The sequence below is a fragment of the Phalaenopsis equestris genome, unplaced genomic scaffold (assembly GCF_001263595.1).
Source record: "Phalaenopsis equestris unplaced genomic scaffold, ASM126359v1 Scaffold000094, whole genome shotgun sequence".
NCBI lineage: Eukaryota > Viridiplantae > Streptophyta > Magnoliopsida > Asparagales > Orchidaceae > Phalaenopsis > Phalaenopsis equestris.
The window spans coordinates 4,359,761-4,367,792 of NW_018164536.1; positions in this window are offsets into that span (position 1 = coordinate 4,359,761).

Genomic DNA, 8,032 nt, shown 5'->3' on the forward strand with positions numbered 1-8,032 from the left:
TATGTATAAGCTATGTATTCTCCATTTCTTTTGCCTTAGTGAACTATTTGATTGATTCCTTCCCGTGGACGTAGATCCAGTTGGATCGAATCACGTAAACGATATGTGTTTGCTTGTGTTCTTTGCGTCTCATTTTTATATCAGGAAGTACATATCTCACAACAATATTTCTGCATTCTTACTTCTAGATTTCTTCATGTTATTTCACATTTGGTAAACCACAATGCTTATGAAATATTGGATCGTTTATTTAGAATATTTTACTTATAAATGGCATATATTTAAGCTTGTTTTTTTTAGAGAATGTTTGGGTGCCAGTCATTGGCTTCGAAATGTTCAGTCTATGTGTAGGAACAAGGGATAAAAAATGTGGCGTGAAAGATTGGGAGAGGAATTATGCATATTGGCTAATTTTTGTTTTTGTTTTAGTAAAATGTTGAAAGGTTGGTATAAGTAATTTTCTTATGTCGATATGGGAAAGTTATAGAAAAATTCTTGGTAAAATAAATTTTCTGTTTTGTTTAGGTGGAATGTTGACAATATGATTATAAACTAAACCTCACATTCCTTATTTTTTTTCTCATCCCTGTCACTATGTTGTTCGTGACAAATTGAGAGCGTTACTATTTATGAGAAAGATTTTAGAATTTTAGTTGTGTTGTCTTCTTAATTATGATCATTTTGTGTCGACGTATGGGTGTTATACTGTATTGTTATGGATAAAAATGCAATATTTACAAAAAATATTGATGGCAACAATATCTTCCTAATGTCTTTGATAATTTTGTCAGGGACCTTATGTATTGTGTGAAGCAATTAGCTCAATTACTAAAAGGTAAAATGTAAATTTTAGGTGTTACATATGTAAATACATAGGAGTGGTATGTATGTAAATACCTTTTTTATTTGGTTGGCTAGAAAGAAGTCACGGTATATATTGTCACCCTTCATTTCTTTTAAGCAGTCTAGAGGTCTCAAAACTAGGAATGAAATGCTTGATATATCTGAAGGGGTAAAGGGACTTTTTTTATTTTTGCTTTGAAAGATTTACATTCACATCAATCAAATCTTATGTATTTACAAGCATGATTCTATCAAAAATTGCTCATCGGTTAATTTGCAGGTCATTATAGTATTTAGGGTCCATAAAAGTTAAACTTTCCTCGTATTATTAGCGGAAAAACAAAAAGAAAAGCATGTTATGTAATCATATTACATTGAAATGGTTTCGACGTTTTCAATTTCTCTTCCCGCATTGACCCCAATGGTTCCTCATAAATGCCAATCTTAGTAGATTGAAATGGTGTCATGTTAAATTTATTTATTTTTCTATTTGATCAAGTGGAGAAAATCCTTCAGGGTAAAGAGAAACGTGAAATTCATAAGAATTTCAGTTTTTTGGACCTCCTAGTAAATTTTATTCTTCCTGTCCAAAGAATAAAATCATCGGCACCAATGCGGCTTTTCTCTTGGATTTTTATGGGATGCACCAAGGATATTAGCCTATGGAGTTTCATCTAGGCACAAAGAAATCCTAACCTAACATTACTATCACAGACCTAAGGGGCTTACTAGAAATGAAAGAATGAAAGTTTAAGAAAAATCCCACCCGTTGTGAAGGTTGATGATGTGTTGTCTTTGATTGTGCACGCCGACTTCGATGGGAAGAAGCTCTCCATGTTAAAAGGGGAGATAAAGCTCTCCCATTCCCTCGGGTGAGATGAGCTCAACTATCTTCCGCAATGTAGCTCCTCCAAGCAATGCTTCTCACGCACTCAAGGGAAGTGGTGGAAGAAGAAGAAGAAGAAGAAGATGAGGGATGAGAGATTTTGGTGGAAGAAGGGAAGGAAGAAGAAGAATGAAGTGTTGTAGGAAGCAAACCCTTTCTCTCACCTTTCTGTAGTGCTCTCCACCTTAACATTCTTCCATAGCTCCAAAGAACTCTCCATCAAGAAGAAGAAAATACTCTCTCTAAGGAAAAACCAAGAGAAAGAAGCTCAAAAACATGGAGAATGGAGAAGAAGGTTTTCCTTGGTTGCTCCTCCCCTCTTAGCTCAGATTGCATGTCTTCCCCTCTCCAAAAACCACACAAGTGTCCCAGAATTGGATACATGGTGGCTCCAACTCTCCCCATGCAAAATATACCCTCATTATTCCCTTAAACAAGTTTTTTTGGCTGCTAAATGAATGTTTCCAGTGAGATTTGGCGGAGATGCTGAGGAGAAAAATATGTTTGAAAAGTGGAATGGTGCCTAGACGCCGCGATTCCGGCTCCTAGGCGGCACACCTCGGACTCCTACTTTTTGGGCTCTCGGTTTTGAGACTTTTGAAGCTGTTTCAGGCACAAAGGCTCCCTTACAGGCGCTAGGGTCTGGCGTCTAGGTGCTTGGGACCATCATCTACTTTCTATCTTCTCATTTTTTATCCTTGCAGGGGCTATTTTGGGTGCCTAGGAGCCGGCCAGGCTTGAAAACCCCAATTCTTAGGTAGATCGTCTGACTGAGAGTTTTTTTAATCCGTAAGCTATAAGATAATATATATGACCAACATATAGATCCATAACTTCAAAAATGAGAATTTTCATAGGTTGTTCTTCAGAAAAATCTATCGTCAGTGAGCACCCTAAACTATTGGGCGGGCGAGGTGCCTTAAACCCTAACTTTTCCAAAACGTTTGTAGAAGGAATTCACAACTTTTCTTGACCATGAGAGGTCCCATATGAATATGTCATGGTCTCTAAACGTCAAAGCCGGCATCAAACATGTCTCATATCGTGAATGATGCCATTCAACAGTGGATTCTTCCCGGCAAGGCTAAATCATCATAGACTCTAGTTTCGCAACCCAAACACATACCAGGAAGTCTCAAATGGGTGTCTTGGGCTATAGGACGCTATGAGTGAACAATGAATCATCCTGAGTCAGTCAAACGAACATCCTACGCTTGTGATAACAAAAAAATGATGCCAACAATGGCACCGAGTAACTAAAGCACTTTTGTAGTGCTTCTGCAACGCTTTTAAAAACACCACGAGAAAATTAGTAAGATTTCAAAGTGATGTTAAAGCTTAAAAAAAGGGTGATGTATGTATGTATGTATGTTTTGTGCACATAAAGAGATCTAAGTACCATGTAAATTGGAGATCAGGCACAACGAACCTCAACAATGCATGGCAGGAGACATCCTCACCATTTTTTGCATTTATGTCTTACAACCCTGCCCTTACTATTTGAGTCTAGAACCCTCCATTTCAACTTTATATAGTGTAATTACTTCATGCAAGCTAAGAGCTGGAATAGGAAAGTATCTTCTCCGACCTCTCTTCTACATTGGTTACCTCTTGCATCTCTTGTCCTCTCCTTCTCTTAGCCTGGCATCCTGCTTACGCTACCGATATCTCCGGTTTATTTCATGGTATCAAAGCCACCACTTTTGATTTCAACGATAAAATAGAGGAAAATACCATACCTCCCTCTCTAAAATTCATCATATTCAATATAAAATCAGAGGTGACCATCATTACCATATATACATACATACATACATACATATATGACATACATACATATATGTATGTATGTATGTATGTCATATATGTATGTATGTATGTATGTATATATATATATAGGAAAAATTGAAATTTTGATATAAGTGGATTTTTTTTAAATCCATAAAAAAGTTAAGTCCGCCTTTTATAGGGATATGCAAAATTTCTAAAACTAAGGATGTGGGACTAATGGTAGCTAGGAGAACATCAATGTAAATTTTTAGGAATATTTACATGCATGCTACTCAAATCTTTTTTTTTTTTTTTTACATATGTAACACCTACACTTGTTTTTTTATATTTTTATGAATATTTATTATTTTTTTCTATTTTTATGAATATTTACATGCATGCCACTCAAATCTTAATTACTTGCATATCAAACAGCTAAACTTTTATTTTTTATATTTTTATGAATATTTACATGCATGCCACTCAAATCTTACCTATTTACGTATCTAACACCTAATTTTATTTTTTAATATTTTTATGAATATTTACATACATGCATGCCACTCAAATCTTATTTATTTACATTTTTAGCGTATGTTAGGGAGATTATTCAGAGAGTATTAGGGTGTTATATCTACGTTATCCCCCCTGTAATCTCCTTGTAACCTACCTGTAAACTACAAATATATGAAAACATAAACGCGAAACTTACTAGAAGTTACAAGTAGGTTACAGGTAAGTTACATGGAGGTTACAGGGGGTATAACACGGATATAACCCCTCATACCCTCTGAATAACCCCCCTGACATAAGTAATGCTGCGTACGTCTTACACATACAAATACTTCTCATTATCAAGAGCGTCACTATGACCAAAAAACACCTCCAAGAAAATTTTAAATTGTTATTTGGTTTGAAGGAAAAAAATGTACCTTTGCATTTGGAATATTTTGATGTCATTTGGTTCTATATAAAATAAATGCAGGATTTCACGTTTAGGTTCGAAGAAAAATTAAAACAATGTAACATACAGCGGGAGGTGGTTGGTGGTGGGTGACAGCAGCAGGCGATGGTAAGTGGCGAACTGTGGCGGCGGGTGATTGCAACGAAGTTTGAAGTCAGCGAGTTGTGAGTGTTGCGTTGTTGACGACAACATGCAACACTTTAAACAAAACAGTATATTTGGAATTTACTCGTATCCAACAATTTTCAAATACATTGAAAATGAACTAAAGAATGAATTTCAAATACATTGTAATTTTACATTACATTTAAAATTCATCTTTTCTTTTGATTACAAGATCTGCTCAAACCCAAAAAAAATATCCAGAGCTGTGAAGAATCCTCAGAATTAAGAAGCATATTCCAAATCACAAGGCACATAAAAACAATCAGATAAAATATGGAGCATTTACATTCGTACCAGCCAATTCCTACTTATTTGCATATCTAACACCTAAACTTCAATTTTTTACATTTATACCACCAAACTCTTTCAAGTCACATTAAACAGTGAAATACATCTATATAATAGATATGCAAATACAATCATTTAAAATACCACCATTTTAAGTTTTAAGAAAGTCAAATACATCTTTTCACACATAGGCAATGTGACATGTATGTAAAAATTGAGTTTTGATATGTTAGATTTGTAAATACAAAAGGATTGAGCGGTATTTATGTAAATCTTCCATATATATGTTCTCACTCACTACCAGCATTCCCCAACTACTTCTCACCCACCACTTAAAACAAACCCACCTGTAACTCCAATTTTCCAACCCACACCACTCACCAATACCACTACGCCCCACCTCAACTACAATCAAACCCTACACCCATCCCTAAATGAGCCTCCCTCCCCATCCTAACCACCCCATGATCACAATAACAAAAATGGGGTCATTGAAACCCAAACATACCTTCAATCTAGCTCGTCTCATCCTGCCCACCACCAAACCCATCAACCGTCAAAGAAGCGGTCCAACCTAATCATTCGCAAAGTGTCATGCAAGATGAACTCACAGCTCTTCAAAACCAAAATACATGTGCTCTAGTTCCCCAACCGCCCAATAAAAATATTCTTGGAGCAAGCGGACCGACAAAATCGAAAGAAGTGACCCCGACACTATCACACGTTACAAAGCAAGACTTGTTACGTTAAGCTACCAGCAATAATATGACATTCATTATATTGAGACATTCAGTCCAGTCGTTTTGTCGAAAATGCTTTCCTACGCGGAGAACTTCACGAAACCATCTACAAGCTACTTTGACCCACACCATCCTCATCATACAAGTTGGCTCAAAAATGCCATCTATGGCCTTAAATAAAGTCCCCTCCAATGATTCAACACTTTCACCAACCATTTGCTCCGCTTCGAATTTTACCGCAGCATTATTTATCTTTTACGGTCACCCATGTCTCAATCTACTTACTCCTGTATATCGACGACATCTTAGTCAGCAACAACAACTCAGCCAAAATCAGTCATCGCCTGACATGACTAAAGCAACACTTTCATATGAAAAATCTGGGCAACATTTCAATTTTTCTCGGCATAGACATCAGTTTGTTTTCTTCCTTGCTCAAGCTCACTACGCCTCGAAAATACTTCAAACTACAAGTATGACAACTGTAAAGCTGCACTAAATCCCTTCTCTTCAATGCCTCCCACCTCTCTCGAGCTCCACCAACCATATGCCAATGCATTCCTATATCATCAACTAGTTGGCTCGCTCCAATACCTAACCATGGCAAGGCCCGACATCAACTTTGCGGTAAAGATATTATCGCAAAACATCATGAATCCCAGCTGCTACCACTTTCAACAACTCAAAAGACTATTGTGGTACATTAAAGTAACTCTTAATTTCAGCCTACCTCTCCTCCCAAGGCCTCTTCTATTCCGCAGCTACTCCGACTCCAGCTGGGCAAGTAATTCCTATGACTACCGCTCAATCACCGGTTATTATTCCTTCCTCGGGCCGAACCTCATATCTTGCCAGGTCAAGAAACAACCCACCATGACCCGCTCATCTATGGAAGCTGAATATCGCACCCTCTCTACGGCAGCAACCTATGTAAATTGGCTCTGACGGCTTCTCCAGAATCTTTGAGTTCCTATCTCCCAACCTACTATCATTCACTGCAATAAAACTTCTGCATTGGCCATTGTCCGTAATACAATATTTCTGCACGTACTAAGCACATCGAGATTAACTATCACTTCACCTAAAAAAGGATTCAGATCAGAGAACTTGGCATTTAACACAAACCAATTCCATTCATGCACAGGGAGTAATATACTCATCTTTAAACAACAGGGTTGTATTGATCGGTCCAATTGTTAGCAGACTAAAAACCGTTTCTCCATCAGACTGGTCGGAACTAGACTAAACCGGCGGTTCAACCGGAGAACCAATGGAAGTTAGAGACGCACATTTTTTTTTTTTTGAAATTTTATAGTGATACGAAGTATTTATAAAACTATCCATGTAGGACCAAATGTAGCTGGGAGAACTTCTATGTAGATTTTTAGTAATATTCATGCATACTAATTAAATCTTATTTATTTATATATCTAATACCTAAACTTGTATTTTTTATAGTTTTATGAATATTTACATGCATACCACTAAAATCTTATTTATTTACATATCTAACACCAAAACTTTTAGTTTTTTATATTTTTATGAATATTTACATGCACACCACTCGAATCTTGTTTATTTGCATATCTAAGAGCTAAACTTGTATTTTTGTATTTTTAGAAATATTTACATGCAGACCACTCCAATCTTATTTATTTACAGTCTAACAACCTAACTTTTCCTTCTTATACTTTTAGGATTATTTACTTGCATACCACTGAAATCTTTTTTTTTTTCTTACATTTCTAACACCTAAACTTGTATTGTTTTTAAATATACCGCTTAAATATTTTTTAAAAATAAAAAAAAATAGCATTTGTCTAATACAAACAAAAAATTAACATAAATAGATATAAATAAATATTACTATTTAAATTTTTCGAGCCAAGCATACCGAACACGAAAAAACAATTATTTATTCGTATTCTTCTCTTTTATAAATCGACCCTAAAAATATTTGAATTATTATTTTATTAATTTATTATTGTTTATGTAGGCCATATTTAATTTTTTTTTATTTTTTATTATGTCATCTGGTTCAACCCCATTCTAACTAATGAGTCTTGAACCTTTCTTTCTTTCGATCTGATGTCTTGTCCTATTTTCACAACCTTGATTGTATACAAGAGCATTTACATAAATACCACTAAATTCCTATAAATTTATATATCTAACACATATTATTATTTTAACTTTTAAAATGTAATATATAACTTTCATAGATAAATAAAATGATATGCAAATAAAAATTTAAGTTTAGGAATTAGATATGAAAATACATTGAAGTCAAGTGACATGTATGTAAATCCTCTATTTTTAGGCTTGTGCAACGACTGGTAATACTATGCACGTAGAGTTACGTGCGGAGTCCAATGA